Source organism: Antechinus flavipes, chromosome 6 (assembly GCF_016432865.1).
Source record: "Antechinus flavipes isolate AdamAnt ecotype Samford, QLD, Australia chromosome 6, AdamAnt_v2, whole genome shotgun sequence".
In the NCBI taxonomy this organism is placed as follows: Eukaryota; Metazoa; Chordata; class Mammalia; order Dasyuromorphia; family Dasyuridae; genus Antechinus; species Antechinus flavipes.
In genome coordinates, this window is record NC_067403.1 from 64984158 (window position 1) to 65005533 (window position 21376).

The window sequence follows — 21376 nt, forward strand, 5'->3', positions numbered from 1 at the left end:
ACCACTCATCAATTCAACTCAATCAGCATTGTTTAATCTCCCACGATGTTTAGAAAGTGACTTTTAAAATTGCTTCATAATCTGACTAAATTCTACATTTACTTAATCATTTACTACTATACTCTCCTTTATGCAACTAAACTGTACAGATCACAATTCCTCATCCAGGACCTTTTTTTATCTTTATGTCTTTGCATAAACTGCCCCTTAGGCCTAAAATATACTCCTAGACTTCATAGAATCCTTAGCAGTTTTCAGAAGTCAGCTCAGATGCTACTTCCAAGTCTATCTTGATGGCACCCACTTTCACCACCATTTGCTAGCATCCTTCCCATAGAAATATATACTTTCTATTTTATTTTCTATGTACACAATTTTTTCCCTCCAGAGATTATAAACTCCTTGAAGTCAGGAACTGTTTGACTTTTCCTTTGTATACCAGTAACTAGCACAGTACCTGACAAAAGGAGACTAATAGGTGTTTGCTAAGTGAATTAACACGAATGAATGAATGAACAAAGAAATGAACAGCTTTGGTTAATTATCATAATTACAATTAGCACTTAACACAGTGTGGTTGCCATATCCCACCGTTGATTAATATTGAGTGTACAGTTCAATAAAAACCCCAGATCATTGGCTGAGTTTCTCCTGTTTCATACTTGTGATATTGACTTTTTAAATTTCTTTTTGCCGTGATGTATGTGTATGTGTGTTCTCATGCCTTCTATAGAATTGTATGCATTTAGGCATTCCTAAAGAATTTATGTAATCACAACTGCTTGCATTTTTTGTTTTTCTTCCCAGGTTATTTGTATCTTTCTAAATCCTATTTTTTTCTTGTGCAACAAGATAACTGTATAAATATGTACACACATATTGTATTTAAGATATACTTTAACATGTTTAACATGCATGAGACTGCCTGTCATCTAGGGGAGGGGGGTAGAAAGAGGGAGGAGAAAAGTTGGAACAGAAGTGAGTGGTTAACAACCAACTATCAAGGTGGGAAGGGGGGAAGTATGCAGGACACACTTTTAAATTTAATTATTAAAATTTTAATCATTAATATTTAATAATATCATTATCAAAATAATATATTTTATTATTTTGTTGATTTAAAATGTGATATCTAAATAAATTAAAATATATGATATTTTAAAAGGTAAGGCTATCTATCCAGAATGAGAAAATTTTTAGATCCACTGTACCATCCCTGATCAGAATAAATCTAGAGCTAGAATTCTGAACCTGGAGTCCATGAACTTGGTTTTTTTTTTAATACTTTAATAACTATATTTTGTTATAATTGTTTTCTTTTGTAATCTTATGTATTTTATTTTAATGCCTATGATTTTTTTTCTGAGAAAGAATGCATAAGTTTCATCAAACTGTCAAAGGATTTTATCAGAAAACAAGGTTAAGGATTTCTGTTTTAGATTGTTCTCAAGTTCTAGGAGCAAAAAAATTCCACAAAAGTCAAAGGAAGAGGGATTTCCAAGAAGTATAGGGTGGTTAAAATATGGAAAGCCAAAAAAAAGTTCAGGAGGAGGAGGTAATTAGTGACCTCTGGAAGATCAGTTTTAGTAGAGTGGTGAAGAACACTAGCCAAACTGGAGGAACATTACTAAAGAAGAATAACTAGGATAAAGGCATATAAAAGCTATATCATATAGGGTACAGTTGAAAGAATTGGGTTGAGGGAATTGGGAGAAGATAAGATGACTGTCTAATCAAAGAGGGAATAGATATTCAGTGTTTCTCTTTAGGCAGAATGAAAACCACTGGATAAAAGTTATAGGAGGTCAGATTTTATCATAACACATAGGAATATTGAGCGGTAGCAATGAACAAGGGATAAAGTGCTGGTTGTAAAACTTGGAAGATCTGGCTTCTAATCCTTCCTCTGGCACACAATGGTTCCTCTGGACAGATCACTGAAACTATCAATATTTTAGGAAACTCCCTAAGACTCCAAGTTTCAGAGAAGATAAATGGTTATAGGCAGTTTCTCTACATGGGAGTAGTCCATCCTGATGAAAATGCATGTCCATTCCCTATTCCTATACACAAAAATTATCTTTTTTAAAAGCAAATCCTTCAACAAGTAAGTCAGATAAATTATGAGATAATGGTTTTCTATAATAGAAAGATAATGTTCAAACAGAAAATAGACGAGACTACTATAGAAAAGATTCTGATAATGAGACTATATGACTGCTATGATCCTTTGCTATTTAAATACCTGGTGACTTACAGTTAAGACAGCTAGATGATTTTTTTTCATTTTTCTTTTGGTGGTGGATGCAAAAATGTTTAAAGTAGTGCAATTTTTTAAAAGGATATGTGCTCATGTTCATGTTGCTATAGATTTCTGGGAAATGTTTAATGGAATGTTGACACAGATTACATATGAGTCTAGTTTGTATCAATTTAATTGATATAAAGCAAATGTTAAAAGGAAAGGGGAAAAGGAGGAAGGAAGGAAGGAAGGAAGGAAGGAAGGAAGGAAGGAAGGAAGGAAGGAAGGAGGAAGGAAGGAAGGAAGGAAGGAAGGAAGGAAGGAAGGAAGGAAGGAAGGAAGGAAGGAAGGAAGGAAGGAAGAGAGGGAGGGAGGGAGGGAGGAAGGAAGGAAGGAAGGAAGGAAAGAAGGAAGGAAGGAAGGGAGGAAGTAAGGAAGGAAGGAAAGGATTTTGTGACAAATTTTTTCAGTTACATGAAGCACTTTCAGGTAGAAAAGAAATTTATTCTACTTGGCCCTAGAAGGCTGAGCTAAGAACAATTGGTAAATGTTACCTTGATGTAAAGTATAGCCTTGCAGCAACTGAAACTGCCCAAAAGAGGATGTAACTGCATCAGAAGATAGTGCATTTCATCTCACTGGAAATCTTCAACTGAAGATCAATTGGGCTACTACTGGACTAGGTGGGTTCTGAAGAAAATGTGCTACAGTCAGCTGGACCTGATCAGTAAAGGTGATTATCAAAAATTCAGTGTGGGTATTTACACCTCAGAAATTGGCAAATGCTACAAAATCATGGTTTGATTTTTTTGTGTGTTGTTGATTGTTTAGACTTGAGAAAGTGATTCAGAAAATGTTGATGATGTTACTCCAACTTGAAAGTGTGTTTTCCTTTTCAGAGAGTCAGTTGTTAAATGTTTAGAAGACACTCCTGCCTCTGAGGTTGTCTCCAACTCACAAATCCTATGACTGTGGGATGGAAAGAGAGGGAGGGGAATACTGCAGAATAATAGACTTTTAATTTGAAACTTATTTCAAAAATTATAAATTATGAAAATTATAAATTTGAAAATTTTCCAAGATCCTGTCAGCAGAAAAGGACGTTGAAAATGTACAATTTTCTCTGTGAAATTCCCTGAGCAAAGCCCCATAATAAGTTTAAATGGAAAAATAAAATCCTTCTATAAGAGCTAAGACATTTGGTTTATAATCCAATATAAAACAATTTATATTTAGGTGCTTCCTTTAAAGAAGTCCCCTTTCTAATAAAAGGGAGGAAAAGGAGGAGGATAAAGAAGAGAATGAAAATTGATCAATAGGACTTGCAGTGCCAATGTGTTATCTTTTGGGTTTGATGCTAAATCTAGAAATCCTCAGGAAAGAAGGTTCCTGACTACAAGAAGCAGATATTCTACTGAAATGAAAACTATTCTGCGTGGAAAACAACTCTTTAAAAAAAGAACTCTAGTTCTTGTTTAAGGCTGAAATTGAATAGGCAATCTAACCTTTTCAACAAGGCTTCTGAGTACGATCTATGGACAAATACTACGCTGATGGGGAACCTAATTCTCCCAGTGACTTACACATTTAATCAGTTAAGGAAGTTTCTTTTTCATTTAGAACCAGAGATGAAATTGCTGTTACATTTATTTTGATTTTCTTTGGAGGAGTTCATGTGTAGTTTTCCCAAAGCAACAATGATTAATGGGGCTTATATCTAATCATAATCCTTCCCATTTAGCCATTAAGCTCAGAGAAAGAGCAGCTTCAATTTTTGTGTTCAGGGCAATGCCCAGGATTTCAATATACAGCACGAAGAACAGTGTTCATGACAACGGATGACTTTGGGCAAGATGTTGGGGTCTCAGTTATCCCATCTGCAAAATGAAGGGCGTGGAGAAAATGATCTCTAAGGACCTTTCCAACCCTAAACCTCTCTATGGTCCCATCTGCCATTGACAAAGGACTGATGGCCAGTTGATTATCTTTCATTTTCTAAGAAGGTAGTCACATGGCCACCATATTTTTAGATGTGTTGAAACAGCATAATTCAGGGGAAGATATGTTGGATCTAGACTCTAAGGACCAAGTTTCAAATTTTGGTTCTGACATAGATTTATTTGTTTTATAATCTTGGGCAAGCCACCTCAACTTTTCAACTGTAAATTTAAAGAGTTATATCATCAGAACTAAGAGAAAATTGTATACAGTAACATCAATATTTTTTAACAATTTTGAGTGACTAAGTCATTTTGACTATTATAAATATTCAAACTAATTACAAAGGACATATGAAGGAAGATGTCATCTGCATCCACAGAAAGAATGAACAAACACAAGTATGAATAAAATACTTATACACATGTGTACATATTTGTATCTAATGATAGTCATCTCTAGTCTAGAAAGGAGAGGGAAAAGAAATTTATGTGATAACTTTATTATACATTTTTAAAAAATAGCAAGTTGTACATAATAGATTTTGTTTCATGTGAAAACATCTTTTTATTATATTTGCTATATAATGCATATTTGATATAGAAATGCTCATATTACTTTATAAATTGAATATATAATAAATAAATTTTAAAAGAATTATTATATTAGATGATTTCTATGGCTCCTTCCAGCTCAATCTATAATCCTACAATCAATAGGCTGTTGCTTCCCTAATTCCGAGAGCAACTATAGTTTATTATCATAACCTTTGACCCCATTAATTATTTTTTGGCTTCACAACATATTCTTGGTTTAAATTAAGCTTGCATTCTACTAAAATCCCTAAATTGTTTCTACCTGAACTGTCCATCCATATTTCCCTCTACATACCTATTTATCCAAGGACTCTGACTCAATAATTAATGTTCCTTCCCTTAAACTACACTGTCTTTTTTTTTCAGGTTGTGAGGAGTGTTTTACTTTTTTTAAAAAAAATTTTAATAAAGCTTTTTATTTTCAAAACATATGCACAGATAATTTGACAACATTGACCCTTGCATAGCTTTGTGTTTCAGATTTTCTCCTCCTTCCCCCTTCTCCCTCCCCTAGATGGCAGGCAATCCAGTATATGTTAAACATGTTAAAATATATGTTAAATCCAGGGCAGCTAGATGGCACAATGGATAGAGCACCAGCCCTGAAGTCAGGAGCACCTGAGTCCTTAATACTTCCTAGATGTATAACCGTAGGCAAGTCACTTAACCCCAATTGCCTTATCTATCTATCTATATCTATATATGTATATGTGTGTGTGTGTGTGTGTGTGTAATCCAATATGTATAAACATACTTAAACAAGTTGCTTGTTTAACTTGCTGCACAAGAAAAATCAGATCAAAAAAAGAAAGTAAATGAGTAAGAAAATAAAATGCAAGCAAACAACAACAAAAAGAGTGAGAATGTTATGTTGTGACCTACATTCAGTCCCCACAGTCCTCTCTCTGGGTGCAAATGGCTCTCTTTGTCACAAGATCATTGGAACTGACATCAGTCATCTCATTGTCAGAAAGAATCACGTTCATCAGAATTGATCGTCGTATAATATTGATGTTGCTGTGTTCTACACTGTCTTATGATAGATCACAAACCAGTGGGATAGCTACAAACTATCAAAGAACTGGACATAAAATTCATTAAAAACAATCCTTCTCCTAAGTCCCTTTCCATCATGTTTCCAACTCTTAGCACACAGAATAATAGAAGGATAAGTCTTTCATTTCATCTGTCTTATTGCATAGCATTGGGAGAGAGGGAAGAGACAAAGTACAAGATTTGACCATCACATGACCATTAAGGGTGTTGGACCTCAGTGCAGCCAGTTGTCTGGATATTAACCCAATTATACTTCAGTTCTTGTTTCTTTCATCCTTCCTTTCTTCATTACAACTGTTTGTACTTCTTCCTTTCCGGCCTTCTACTTTCCTTCCCCTTTTCTTCTACTTTTTTTACTCATTTCTTTTTTCCCTTCCTTTCTTCCTTCCTTCCTTCCTTCCTTCCTTCCTTCCTTCCTTCCTTCTTCCTTCCTTCCTTCCTTCCTTCCTTCCTTCCTTCCTTCCTTCCTTCCTTCTTCCTTCCTTCCTTCCTTCCTTCCTTCCTTCCTTCCTTTCTTCTTTCCTTCCTTCTTGTTTTCTTTCTTCCCAAATGTCTTTCTAAAAAGATAAATTTCACTATGCCCTTGGCTAGAATTTCTTTCATTAAGTGAAAAAGGTATATAGAGAGCTATATGTGTACTAATTTAGAATATCAAACTTCTCACACATTATAGAAACACAGATAAAAGAAAAGCTAACCAAATATCCCCTCAGGCTAGTATCTCTGTTCTTTATATCCAAATCCATCAAAGAAAATTGTCTGCGTGTGCTATCTCTGAAAATTCTGCAAATGCATGTTTGAGACTTTTTCAAACTGCATCAAAAAACTAACACACAAACACTTCAGCATGTTGAGGCCATCACTAATTATGACAATTATAGTTATTCATAATGATTCAGACTGAGCAGAGGCTCTACTTTTTAATGACTGGTGCCAAAAACAACGTGGAATTGGCTCCACCTGACACTCAGAGGCTTACTTTTCTGCGATTGATTTTCCCTTTATTTTAGCTTGCCTTTGGCCCTAGATTGCAGGCATGATGCTCCAGAATTGAAAATAGAATGGGTTTCATGCGGCAGATGCTCACGTTCAGACATTGCGCCTAATGGTAGTTCAGAAGTGGCACATAAATAACCAATAGCACCACTTCTCCTACTCTGGCTACTCCTTTCACTGTACTTTGCAGTCAGCCCTCTGTTCAGGAGGTCACTGCCTTTAAAAACAAACATACCTCTAAACTATACCATGTTTATTTCTACCACTACCAGGAAAAAGCATATTTACTTCAGAAAATGCTGAGCCATAAACTCTGCTGGTGGCAAAGGTTATACATATAAAGGAATAAGGACTGGTATCAAAACAATTCCCCCACTTTTATTTTCATCATAAAGCACATTTTTTGTCTTTGTGGTATGCTTTGCCTTGATATATTAATAACCGACATACCTTCTGCTCCAGTTTCTCTATTAGACAAATCCCAAATCAAAATCTTTCGAGCCCTGACATGAAAACCCTGTGACCACAAGGGGCGAAAAATAAGGGAAATCAATACTGGAAATATAGATGATGGAAAAGCAATGACTTTGTGAAATTGAAGAACAACAAAAGAGGATTTCAGATTCATTCTCTGCAGTAGGCACAGTGTTAGAAATGGAATATCCAATTTCTAATTTCTTGGTAATCAACAGTTAATGAATACTATAATTCAGTTTTGTTCTCCAAGATTATTTCTATTTCCCTCCCCCTTCTTGCCCATTATCTTCAATTATATGCAAAACTTTCCATCTTCCTATTTCTCAGATCTCTCCTGCTATCTTTCTGAAGTTTTTACTCTCCTCCATATTATTGACTTTATAATTATGTCTATCTATCTATCTAAGTATCTATTTATCTATCTATCTACCTATCATCTATCTATCTGGATGTATATATGTATGTATAAACAGAATATTTTTGGAAGTATAAAAAACATATATGAGAGGAAGCAGGCATAGTGAATAGAGAGCAGAACTCAGAGTATAAAAGGTTTCAAGATCTATCAAGTTCTGTCTCTTAATGGTTGCATTGACCCTTCACAAGTCATTTAACTTTTTACTGAGGCAAGTAAAGTTGCAGAACAGTTGTCTATCTGTATTAGTAGAAGACCATGTGTCTTCTGAAGTTCCCTCCCGTGCTGATTTAATCACAGGGATCATATGGAGATAATGGGAGTAATCATATGGAGAGACAGTGTTGCATAATTATCATTTGCACATACAAGGGGTCAGAACATGTGAATGGACTTTAAGACATTGCCTATATTTTCTCCTTTTTTGTTTCATTCTCTTAATACAGGTGAGCAAGCAGATATTGTGATAAAGGGATATCATCATACCTAGCAGCAATATTGTCAGTTTGAGAGGCTGAAAATTTTTAGGCCCTGGAACTAGAAAACACTTCCACTCATGTGGCCATTTTTTTTATTATAACTTTTTATTGACAGAACTCATGCCAGGGTAATTTTTTACAACGTTATCCCTTGCACTCACTTCTATTCCGATTTTTCCCCTCCCTCCCTCCACCCCCTCCCCCAGATGGCAAGCAGTCCTATATATGTTAGATATGTTGCAGTATATCCTAGATACAATATATGTGTGCAAAACCAAACAGTTCTCTTGTTGCACAGGGAGAATTGGATTCAGAAGGTAAAATAACCTGAGAAGGAAAACAAAAATGCAAACAGTTTACATTCATTTCCCAATGTTCTTTCTTTGGGTGTAGCTGCTTCTGTCCATCAATTGAAACTGAGTTAGATCTTCTCTTTATCGAAGCGATCCACTTCCATCAGAATACATCCTCATACAGTATCGTTGTCGAGGTATATAATGATCTCCTGGTTCTGCTCATTTCACTTAGCATCAGTTCATGTAAGAATCTCCAAGCCTCTCTGTATTCATCCTGCTGGTCATTTCTTACAGAACAATAATATTCCATAACGTTCATATACCACAATTTACCCAGCCATTCTCCAATTGATGGGCATCCATTCATTTTCCAGTTTCTAGCCACTACAAACAGGGCTGCATGTGGCCATTTGTTAAAAAGGATCACTTCTTAACATAGGATCATCCTGAAGACTGAAAACTCTAACCATCTTCTTATAGCCCAGAAAACCTGAATTGTTATTTGGATAGCTTCATCTATTCTTGTTTCTGGAGTTCAGCTCTCCATACTCTGTGGAGTTCAGCTCTCTGTTCACTTATGACAGTAAAAATGTTCCTTCTGATATCATTTTCCTGATTACTTCCTTATGCTTCACTTGAGTCCTGTATTTGAAAATCAAATTTTCCATTGAGGTCTGTTTTTTTTTTTCAATCACCAATGATTGAAAATCCTCTATTTCATTGAATGTTCACCTGGATAGATGATTCTTGGCTGCAATTCTAGCTCCATTGCTCTCTGGAATATCATATCCCAAGGTCTCTGGTCCTTTAATATAGAAGGTACTAAATCTAGTGTTTTTCTGACTGTAGTTCCACTATACTTGAATTGTTTCTTTATGGATGCTTGCAATATTTTCTCCTTGATGTGGGGATCCCAGAATTTGGTTATAATATTCCTAGGAGTTTTCATTTGGGGATCCTTTTCAGGAGATGATCAGTGGATTCTTTCAATTTCTATTTTACCCTCTGGATTTAGAATATCAGAACAGTTTTCCTTGATAATTTCTTGAAAGATTATGTCCAGACTCTTTTTTTGAGCATTATTTTCATGTAGATCAATAATCTTTAAATTATTTCTTCTGGACCTATTTTTCGGGTTAGTTGTTTTTTTTCCAATGAAATATTTTGCATTTTTCTTGTTTTTTCATTTTTTTTGGTTTTGCTTTATTGTAACTTGAGTTCTCATAAAGTCATTAGCTTTTATTTGTTTGATTCTATTTTTTTAAAGAATTATTTTCCTCAGGGAGCTTTTGTGCCTCCTTTTCCAATCAGCCAGTTTTGCTTTTTAAGGCATTCTTCTCCTCATTAGCTTTATTTCCTTTTACACACTTTCAATTCTTTTCCTAATTTTTCCTCTATCTCTCTTACTTGATTTCCAAAGTCCCTTTTATTCTCTTGCATGGCCTGAACCCTATTCATCTTTTTCTCTGAGACTTTAGATGTAGGAGCTTTGCTTTGTTAAATTCTTCTGAGTATGTGTTGATCTTTCTTGTTCAGAAACTATTTTTTTTGTTTTCTGCTCATTTTCCTCACCTATTATTCTCTCTCTCTTTTTTTTTAACTCTTTGTTAAAGTAGAACTTTATTTCCAGGGTGAAGGGTGTCCTGTCCCAAGCTTCAGGGCTTTTGTGCTGCTGCTTTCAGAAATCCTTCTAGGAATCTGATCACAAGCAGTCTTTTCTGCCCTAGAGCTGCTAGGGGTGTCCCTGCCCCACTGGACCTGTGAGATCTAGTGTGCTAGTCTTATTTTGAAGATGCTGGAGTTGGGGCTATGCTGGAACAGCCTGTGCTGGGACCACACACCCGACTCCCAACCATTGCCACAGACTCTCTCCACTGGCCTGCCTGGTCCCTAATGGAGAGGTCCAGAAACCTCCAGCATTATGGCAGAGGTCCTGCTTCACCGATGCTGTGGCTGGGGCCAACCAGAGCTCTGGCACGGTCTGCATTGGGATTACACTAGTTCCTCAGGATTTTTCTGCTGATCCTCCAGATCCTCTCTGGTGTCTCTGGGCTGAGAGGTCTGGAAGGCACTTGCACTGCCACTGCTTCAAAGGTCCTTGCTCTTGCTTGACCTACACCAGGGTTGGAATTGGGGCGGGACTATACTGGCGTTTATGTGCTGGGTTTATATACTGGACTCACTCTAGTGCCATTGTTCTTTTCTGATAATCTTCTAATGTTCTACTTCACCTTTTTGAGAGTTCTGATGCTAGAAAATTCATTTAGAGTCATTATTTAAAGGAATTTGAAGCAGTTTGGGGGAGAGATTGGGTGAGTTCTGTCTTTACTCTCTTAATTTGGCTTTGCCTCCCTTGAAATTAAGGATAACAGCTACATGTTCTTCAAAGAATGAAGAAGTGAGAATAAAACTGAAACAAATCTCAATGTTGAACATTTGGCAAGTTAAAGTGACTTTAGTCTTAATTACCCAGATTCTTCCATGCTACCTTGGGATAAATGGGTAGGCATTCTGTTTGATCTGCTTCATATTCATAGAGTTCCCACAAGTATTCCACAGTTGCCACCAAAGATTTGTTGGGTGCAATATAATGGGTATATATAACGACATGGTGTTCAGTTGGAAGAATAAAAAATAATAAAGATTTTTGAGGCATATTTGAACAAATATGTTCAGTTGTTTCAGTCATGTCCAACTATTTATTACCTCATTTGGGACTTTCTTGGCAGATATTAGAATGGTTTGCCATTTTCTTCTCCAGTTCATTTTACAGATGAGTAAACTGAGGCAAACAAGATGACACAGCTAATAACTGTTGTAAGTCATATTTGACTTCAGGTCTTCCTGACTCCAGGCCTGGCATTCTATCCACTGACTTCTAAAGAAAAAGATATATCAACAAAAGATAAAAAGGATAGAAACCAGCTGTTCTTTTTACTTCTTCAAAAAAAATTTAATTAACAGTCATTTATTTTCCCTCCCTCCAACCTCCCCTCGCTAAACTGACAAAGAGAAAAACAAAATCCTTCTAACAAATATTCATTGTTAAACAAAACTAATGCCCATATTGGTCACATCCAGAAATGTATGTCTCATTTTGCATATTAAATCCATCACTTACCTGTCAGAAGGTAGATTTTATGACTCATCACTAAAGACCAAGTTTTAAATACATTGCCTGAAGAACAGAGAGAAGCATCTGCTGACCTAGCAAAATAGTGGGGGAAAATTGATGCAATCCAAGAACAGAACCAGGACCAAGAGATTAAGCCCAAAGTTGCAATAAATGACACTAGTAGGAGAGTAGACCAAAGAAGAATGGTCTGAATCAGATTAAAATTGAACTGGTAAATATTCAACAACATTAATAGAATTGCAATAAAACATAGCTATGATTACATCTTAAAATTAAGTCAATATGCAGTCAGCAAGAATCATTATGTAGGGTTTAGTAGCCCCCACTTTCATTTGAATTTGACAACACTGATGTATATTAAGCAACTAATTGATTCATTCTGTTTTTCTTTTTTAATTAATTTTTAAATATACTACTAGAATTTCTCCCAGAATCCCTTCTCTTCTTCTTATTCCATATAATAAATGACATTTCTAAAGAAGAAGAGAGAAAAAGAAAATAAAAAAAATTAGCAATACATTGAAAAAGTTTATAAATATATTCAATTTACCACATCAGTATACCTTTCACCCCTGTAAAAGAAGATTCACACCATTTCTTCAGTTATCAGTTGGCTGCTTTGGAATTGTTTTAAGGCTAGCTCTAAAAATTCACAGACATAGCTTAACCATAGACATATTATAGCCCCAGAATTGGTTTCAGAAACAAAGCATTGAATGCAAAGTGAAGAAATTAAAAAGACATTCTTAAGTTGTACAGTCCTTAATTTCATGGATAAATCAAAAATGTAGCAGCAAAGAAATCAATGTTATGCTAGAAAATTTCTTACCTGAAGTACATACACAACTTAAGGAGGAAAATGACTGGAAAAATTAGCAACTAACATAACATAAAATTAAATAGAACATAAATCAATGATGAGCCATGGTTATCAACAACTTGTTAATTGGTTTTAAATACATTTTTATTTCATTTCCATTCTACTAAATTATAAAGACAGGTTATCATCTGTATTGGTGTAGAATAAAATCTCAGTTCCATGATTAATTGGTATATGTTTCATTTCAGATATTACTGATGGATATCTTAACCCCAAAATGACTAATTTATAAACTTGTAGAAACATCTGTTTTATATAAAGTTAATGAACTGAATACCCAATTCAAGTATTTTTTTTCTGTTTGTCGAGGAACTATTTGTCAGAAGTACTTGCCTGTTGAATACTTATTTCCTCCTAAGCAAACTGTTTCTTTTTGAATGGGTTGCTGTCTTCTTCAAAACCATGTAATACTTGAGACTGGGGAAAACACAACTGTTTTGGATATTAAGTTTTGTGAAATGAGAAAAAGTACTGAATTTGGAGATCTGGGTTCAAGACTTAGCTCTACCATTTAGTAGCTGTGTAAGCTTCAAGTAACACACTTAATTTCTCTGAATCTCAGGTCATTTTTTCCTAAAATGGTAACCATAGCCATATTTAATCCTAATGATTTCACAGGTCTATTGCAAGCATCAAATTTAGTGATCTATATAAGGAACTTTGTAACTGTAATTTTAAATATATATATTTTTCCTTGTTACTGGTACATAGATCTCTTTGCTTTGTGTCTTTGTTCTCTACAGATCTATTTCCTAGACCGGACATTTAGCACAGTCCCTGGTACATAGTAGAAGTTTAATAAATGTTTATTGATTGACAAAGACTTCTGGTCTTGCTCTGTTCTCTGGCATTGCTATTTCTCGGTTTTTGTTGATGTTTTTCTGATTCTTGTTTTTTGTATATGCTTTTATTTCAACTTTCCCACCAAGTTGACCTTTGCTAATTGAATAATTCTACCCCAGATGATTCATCTGGTTTCAGGCTCCTGAACTCACCTTGAGCACTAGCTTACCCCCTCTTTTCCAGGCACAGTCCATCCCTGTGCTTTATCTCTTATCCTATCTCCAGCTGCATCCTAAATCTTTTCTATTTTTGATTCTTTCTCCTATATCCCCCTTTATTGGCCAAATCTATGAGAACAAGAAGGAAGGGGAGAGAAAGGAAGAGAAAGAATAGAAAAAAGGAGGATGAGGAGAAAGAAGAGAAGGAAGAAGAAGAGGAGGAAAAAAAAGGAGGAAGAAGGAGGAGAAGGAAGAGGGAGCAGTAGCAGCAGTAGCAGAAGCAACAGAGGGAGAAAGCTACTCTAAGAGAGAGAGTACTACACAAAGGAAGAAAATCTTTGCTCTGACTCTTGTAAACTGTTAAGTTAAAGGGTATACTGGTTAGAAAGGTGGACTTGGAGTCATAAAGACTTGAATTCAGTTCCTGCCTTGGATACTTGTTACCTTTAAATGTTACTTAAGTGACAATCTTTTCTCAGGCTCAGTATCCTTATATGTAAAGTGGAAGCAAAAAGAGCATTTACTTCAAAGACTTGTATGGATTGAATATAACATATGTAAAGTGCTTTGCCAACACAAGGGTTACAAAGCTATGTAAGAATTTGCTATTGTGGTTATTCTTTGACAAGACATTCAACTTGCTAAGGAGCAACTTTATTTGTTAAAAAATTGTAATAATACTATTAAGAATTCCACAGATTGACATATTTTACATGTATAGGACTGCTTGCCATCTGGGGGAGGGGGTGAAGGGAGGGAGGGGAAAGTTGGAACAGTAGTGAGTGCAAGGGATAATGTTGTAAAAAAAATTACCCAGGCATAGGTTCTGTCAATAAAAAGTGATAATTATTTTTAAAAAAGAATTTCACAGATTTATTGTGAGAAGAGAGCTTTTTAAGCTATAAATCATTACACAAAGATAAATTATTATTAGAAAATTATACAATTTAGAAATTAATTCTTCCATTAGTGACTAGATCAGCCTTTTTATCTGAATTAACCAGTTATTTAAATCTTATTGATAATCCAGAAAAAATAACTAGTTGTATTGATATTTTCACTGACAGAGTTAGTTATATGTATGAACTAAACAAATCAACTAGTTTGGATTCAGTGTCTCTTTTTTTCCCTACTAAAAGTTGTCCTAAGATATTTTCTAAAATTGCATCAGAGATAATATCATTAGCATTTGATAACTGCTCCTACCACTAACTATTTCAAAAACCTCAAAAATGCCTCAAAAATGTATTCATTGGAGGATTAGGAATATTGAAAAGCTGATACTTTCAAAGGAGAGTAGCATTTTAATCATATTTGGTGGTGCTCCCTCCGAAGAAGTAGATCTTAATGCATCGCTACTTCTGATAAACCTCTCTGAACTCTCCTAGTAAAATAGTATTATTTGCTTAATCGTTTTTCAGCCATATTTCACTTTTTGTGACTGCTTTTTGAGTTTTCTTGGCAAAGAGATTAGAGTGGTTTGCCATTTCTTTTTCCAGTTCAGATAAAGAGCCTGAGGTAAAAATTAAATGGTTTGTCCAAGGTTACACGGTGTCTTAGATTGGTTTTGAACTCAGATTTTCCTGACTCCATACCTAGCTTACTATCCATAATCACTTAGTGGCTCATAAAAGTAAAGCATACATGGACTGTTACCATGATCATCCTTGGTGCTCTTTCAAAATGGTAGAATCTTTCAGAACATAAGCTTGGTCACAGTAGTTCATGTGTCAAGGACCATAAGTACTAACAATCCAAGAAAATTAATTTCCCTAAATAAATGTTTAAAAGCCTTCTTCCTCATTACCTTTGGTGTGACATCTTGAGGAACTGTCCAAAACTACTTTTTCCCAAAAAAAATCGTAAGGAATTTTCAATGAATTAAATGTGTTAGATTAGGAACAGGTTGCTGTTTTCCTTATTGAAAGAAGTACCCACATGAATGAAATCAGAGATCCATGGAAGAATCTAAGAAAGACAGTTCTCAATGTCAATTCTGTTTTTCGTTTTTCCTCTTTCTCATCTTTTAAAGGACATTTATCTGAAAGACCATATGGTGTCGTCTGGGAATTGAACATCTCTCTGCTAATTAATAAACAAAAATTAATGTTTAATTGTAACATCTCTCAAACTCAACATCATTATAGGCATGCAACTTGGTGTTATTGGTATTTAGTCTGTCATAATCATGGAAAGAATTGACAGTGAAAATAGTCCTAAAGGAAAATAATTGGAGAAACAGGAGAAAGGAGAAGGAAATATACTCAAGATTATGAAGAATAGAAATAAATGATGTACCAACAGAACAGAGAACCAACACTTGGTACATTCCCTGGCACAGCGTAGGCATTTAATAAACACTTATTAGTAGGAAGAGCCTTTTGCTAACAAAATGTTTTAGGGGTCCTAGGCAGCTGCAAGCAGCTTCTTCCAAAGTAGATTGAAATGGTATATGGCAGTAATGGTCATTTCCTCATCTTATGCCCTAATATTCCATCTTTATTAAAGCTTTATTCAGTGCTCCATCAACATGTTGATTTGGCCAAAGATGGAAAGCAAACTGAGCTCATTGGTACCAGTTAAGGAGCGCCAACCAGAAAATTGATGTTAAAATGCAGGTTGTTTTCAAAATATCAACTCACACACTTTAAAGTCATCAGCATAAATAAACTGAATTTGTTTTGGAATTTAAATTCCGTGTTGCATTATTATAAGTACTCTGTGTGATGTGTTGATTTATAGGGAATATGACGTGTTTCAAGAGGAGCATTCAAAACAGAATTCATTAGGTACTTTAATAAAATAGCTAACTCTCAGTTTTAGATATTTGACCTTTGAATTGAATATAGTGTCTTTAAACTGTCATTATATTACCCCTAATTTCACACTTTTTCTTTAATGAACCTTCCTGAAAGCAGTTAGGAGAAAGAAAACAGACCAGTTAAGTCAGTAAATTTGATACAAACAGAATCAAAATCCAAATGCATCATTATTTCCATAATATTTAGCAAAGATTTTAATTTTAATTCAGCTCAATTAAATTCAATTCACTAGACACTAATTAGGCATCCACTGTGTTCAAAGCAATGTGTTAGGTAGGCACTCTAGACAAAAATTTAAAAAGACCCTCTGGGTCTTCAAGGAGTTGACATTCTATAGTGTTTGGGGGCTTTTCTTGCAATCTGCATTCTATTGTTTATATTTTACATTTTACAACCCACACAGATCAACACATATTCACACTTGCAAACACACTGTCATTTGAAGAACTAGAGAATACTAACTGGAAAGGCACTGAGGAAGCTACACCAGAGCTGAGGTGAAAACAAAGTTCAAGGACCACCTATCAGTGAGATTTCCACTTCCCTAACCAGTAGTTCTGAGTTATCTATACTCCATTGTCTCAGACTATGCAGAGAACATCAAAGTAGTCAGATGAAGGCCTTTACTGCTGATATCTACTAAAAAGATCGATTTTTCACTATCAAATTTTTTCCATCTGATTTACTATGGTTTCTGGAACATGCTTCTCAGTTATCTTTACAAAATCTGAACTTTTAAAAGACACCACACTTTCACCAAGTCAATACTTATCAGAAATTTCCATCAGAGAGAAAAGGGAGTTGAAGTATCTAATGTCGATTCTTTATCATATTCTCAGTTTGTCTGCTGAGCAGAGCAGTAATTTGAATAAATGGAGTATATTTTCCTTAGGTAATTAGATTATGGTTTCATTTAACCTGTCTGATGTATATTCCTCTCAGATTCCTACTGGAGAGAGAAAGCCTGCATGCTCTCTTGACTGCTAAGCCATTGTTCTCAAGGTGACAAGAATATTCAATGGAGTTGGGAAAACCTAATGAAGTGATGATTAAATTCTAAATACAGATGATCAAAACTCCTTTTCACACCTGTAAGTAATTGGGTTCCAGTGTTTTGTTTGTTTTGTTTGGCTTTGGGGTTTTTTTGTCTGGCTAGTTATTGTCTGTTTAGGGAGATTTTTTTTTGCATATTTTGTGCAAGATCTGAAGTAAAAGAAGTTCAAGTACTTATAATCCAAGTAACTTTAAATCCTTTAGAAAAAGGCTTTCTTGGGGACAGCTGGGTGGCTCAATGGATAGAGCATCAGCCCTGAAGTCAGGAAGACCTGAATTCAAATGTGACCTCAGACATTTAATACTGCCTAGTGTGACCTTGGGCAAGTCACTTTAACCCCAATTGCCTCAGGAAAAAAAAAAGGCTTTCTTGCATCACTAACCTTTGGCTTGGAAACTTGAGAAAGCTTCTAATATCGCCCTTTGACAAATTAGTACAAATTACAGGAAAATCCAAACAGCTGAATATTTCATGTAATTGATAGTTACAATTACATCATTAGAAGAAGTGCTTACATTAAGGAAATTACAGATGTGTGGAGATATTGTAGGATTATACATTCAGAGCTAGAAGCTCCCTCAAGGGATATTTAGTCCAACTCTCATTTTCTACAAATAAGGAAATGGAAAGCCAAGGGAATTAACTAAATTGCCCCAAATCACATAGGTAGTAAATAGAAGAGCTAGATTTTGAATCCAGAATTTCCTCTACACCTAAACCCAGTCTTCTTTATGTTGTCATAATGCCGGTTGAAGATGGTTCATAAAATCAGATCTCCTTTTCATTTGTCTCCTTTATCATTTAGAAAGATATTGTTCAGAAGTCCCAATGCATCTTCTAGGAATGAAATGTACCATCCCTAACTGATAAATGTGAATGCATCAGTGATTCCTTCAGTGTAGAGTACTCCAGATAGAATATGGTCTCTCTCTGCTACAGCAGATTAGAATCTTAGTTGAAAAGTCCTTGGGAGTTGCTTGAGGCACATAGAGTGACTTCCCCAGAATAATGGAAGTAACTCCAAAGTTAGAGTAGGATTGCAGAACAGGTAATCCAAACTCCAAGTTAAGCACTGCATCTACTAAATGAAGCTGCTTCTATCATTAACAGAAACCATAAAAAAATAAGCTCATGTAATGTTTGGAAAGGTCCATGCTGGTCAATTAGCTTAACCCCTTCATTCTAAGGAGAAAGATGCTGAAGGAAATGCCTTTAATTAATAGTACAGGACCTGGCTTTTACTTTTTTATATTTTCATCACTTAGCACTATCCCTAGAAAATATTAGACACTAATAAATGTTTATTGACTAACAAACACTGATTTGGAAATATGATTCCTAAGGACAATCTTTGTTTGATTTAACATTAATAATTAAGAGACTTCAAGAACTCGAGTGTCATGAAAAGACAAAAACAAAAAGTCTTGCCAAGTTTTTTCAAGTCTTCCAGCTTCACAGGCAAGAATTTAACTTACTCGTAGTCAAAGCTCATGAATGACTGAAAGAATGGAGAGACAAAACTGTTGCCCAGTTTCTCTAGAAGCCAGCAAAGATAGTCCAGACGATGGGGTTAACTTTTATCTCAGTTTGGGAGAGATCTCAAGATACCTTTGTTAGAATTCTAACGCAACAAGTGGCCAGCCATGGAAATCAAAGGAGGTAAAGAGATATTGTTTAACCTGCATTCTTGGGATGGATGGGAATCTATGACATAAGTGAAAGTATTCGTTGAAGATAAGAGACCCCATTTCTACTTTAGCCCGGCTTTCAAGACCACCTCTGTGATATTGCATCAAAGCTGGCTGAGTCATATTGGAAAATGACAGGTCTATCAAGTTCCATGCTTCTTTTTTTAAAACATCAAAAAAGGCACATAAAATGGCAATAGCACTAGAAAGAGCTGACAAGGAATAGGAAGGACAGTGCCTGTTAGAATCGTGGGAATTGCTGGAGGTAAAGCAGTGTGAGGCCTGAAAAAGGGAGAGAGAGAAAACCAGAAATTTGCTGCTGACAAGATAAACCAGCCCACAGCCATGTCATGCCAATAAAAAGTTAATTTCAACTTTCAAACACTCTTCATGGTACTTTAGAGCTCAACAGTGCCCAGTGCATCCATTGTGTTCCATCACCAGCTCAGTCAGTGTGTGTTTACAGGCGCTCAGAATCCAAACACAATTTTTAGACATCTTTTCTTCCCGGATGATATCCGTAGGGACGTGAATGTTTGTGAGCAGGCTGGACAGTAGGGCCCTAGTGACCTTGAAAACTGAAGCTTCAGACTTTCAAATAAATCCTGAAACACAGAGACAGGTAAATCAGGAATTTGGTGCTCCCCCCGCCTTTTAACTGTAGTGTGTGCCAGGACTGTCAAAATCAAGGGATAAGCAGGGTTTCGGCTGAAAGAAAATTCTTAAATGCCTTGATAAATCCTTAGTCACCCTCATGACCTACTTTTTTCAGGCTGAAGCAAGCAGCCTACAAAACTTGATTTTTTTTAGTCGTGTCCCTAAGTTTTCTAATATCTTGTTTTTTTTGAGACACTGAATCCAGTGTTTTGGGTACACAAAAATGCTTTATGAGTCTTATGGTTATTACAGTTTAAGGAATTTGTGGAGAAAATGTAAATCTGCTAATTCCTCTTATAAACAGCTTCCTTTCGCTATTGTGTCCTGACTTTTAGAGAAAGTCTGCTTATTCTACAAAGGAGAACACACAATATCCTTTGCATCCCCCTAAACACCTCAAACAGTCTCTTTGTGCATAAAAGGCATTCAGTAAATTTTGGTCGAATGAATAAATGAATGAATTATCCTGACTTGTCAATATCAAGCAGGGAAAGTTTAATCTTGTGACTTTGTAACAGATCAGAACACTCCAGCTTTCTCCGCCAAAATGCCTTCTAGAAGAAAGCGATTTTACGGTATAGTAAGAGCTGAGCTATTTGATACTTTACCAGCTAGAAAACTATCATTTCAGATATTTTGCAATCCATATCTCCAGTCTGTGCCCCCACTTAGCTAAGGTTGTTGGAAGAGTTGCAACTATTTTTATTCTTCACTTATAGCAGAGGGAGAGAGAATGACAGATACTGGAAAGAGTTTGATATCAGGAATCAGAGGATGTGGGTTCTACTACTGCTTCTGTTATTCACTAAGAGATGGGGATGCCCAAATTGACCTAAAGAGCATCTCTTTAATCTTCAGCTTCCTCTTGGACTGGATCATCTCTAAGATCTAAATCCTATGAATTATGAACTCTTCATAGGGTTGTTTTGGTTTTTGTTTTTGTTTTTTTTTGCACATAATGATTATGTTCACTATGTTTTTTCCCTCATAGGATGTGTGGAGTGTTAAAAGGAGGAGTATAATCTCTAGTTTAAGGGCTCTAATTTTCAGGGCTGCTCACCCATTTTTGGTGTCCACCTTCACCCAAATCTCACTACAGCTCCAAGAAGCTGTAACATGTGCAGCAGCCACACGCCACTAAAATCATCTCAAAGGATTAAACCAGGTTGAGGGTAACTGATAGAGCTTAAATTGGGTGAGTAAAGGGTATGTCTAGCCCAACCCTGTGAAGACTTCTCCCAATAGCACGAGTAGAGAAGAACAAATTGTTCCAATAGATATGAAGAAAGCAAAAGCAGGTGCTGTGGAGCCCTTAAGAGCTTGATCAGACATTATAAATGCCAAGGTCGTTCTGGGTCATCACCAGTTCTTAGAAAAGATTTGCCATCTCCAGTTCATCCTGATTTTTTGTCATGTCACTGGATTTTGATGACTCTGGAGGAAAGAGTGAAGTTGAAGACTTTGTACAACTCTGTCTCTCTTAAATCCAATTCACATGCAATTTGCTAATCTGAGGTGAGGGCAACAAGTGAGAGAGAGAGAGAAATCTTGACTTTCTCCCCCAATTTGGGGTGAGCCTTAACTCCTCTCTCAATCCTGCCATGAATCCAGATTCAAGTGATCTCAGAGCCCAGACGAGTACC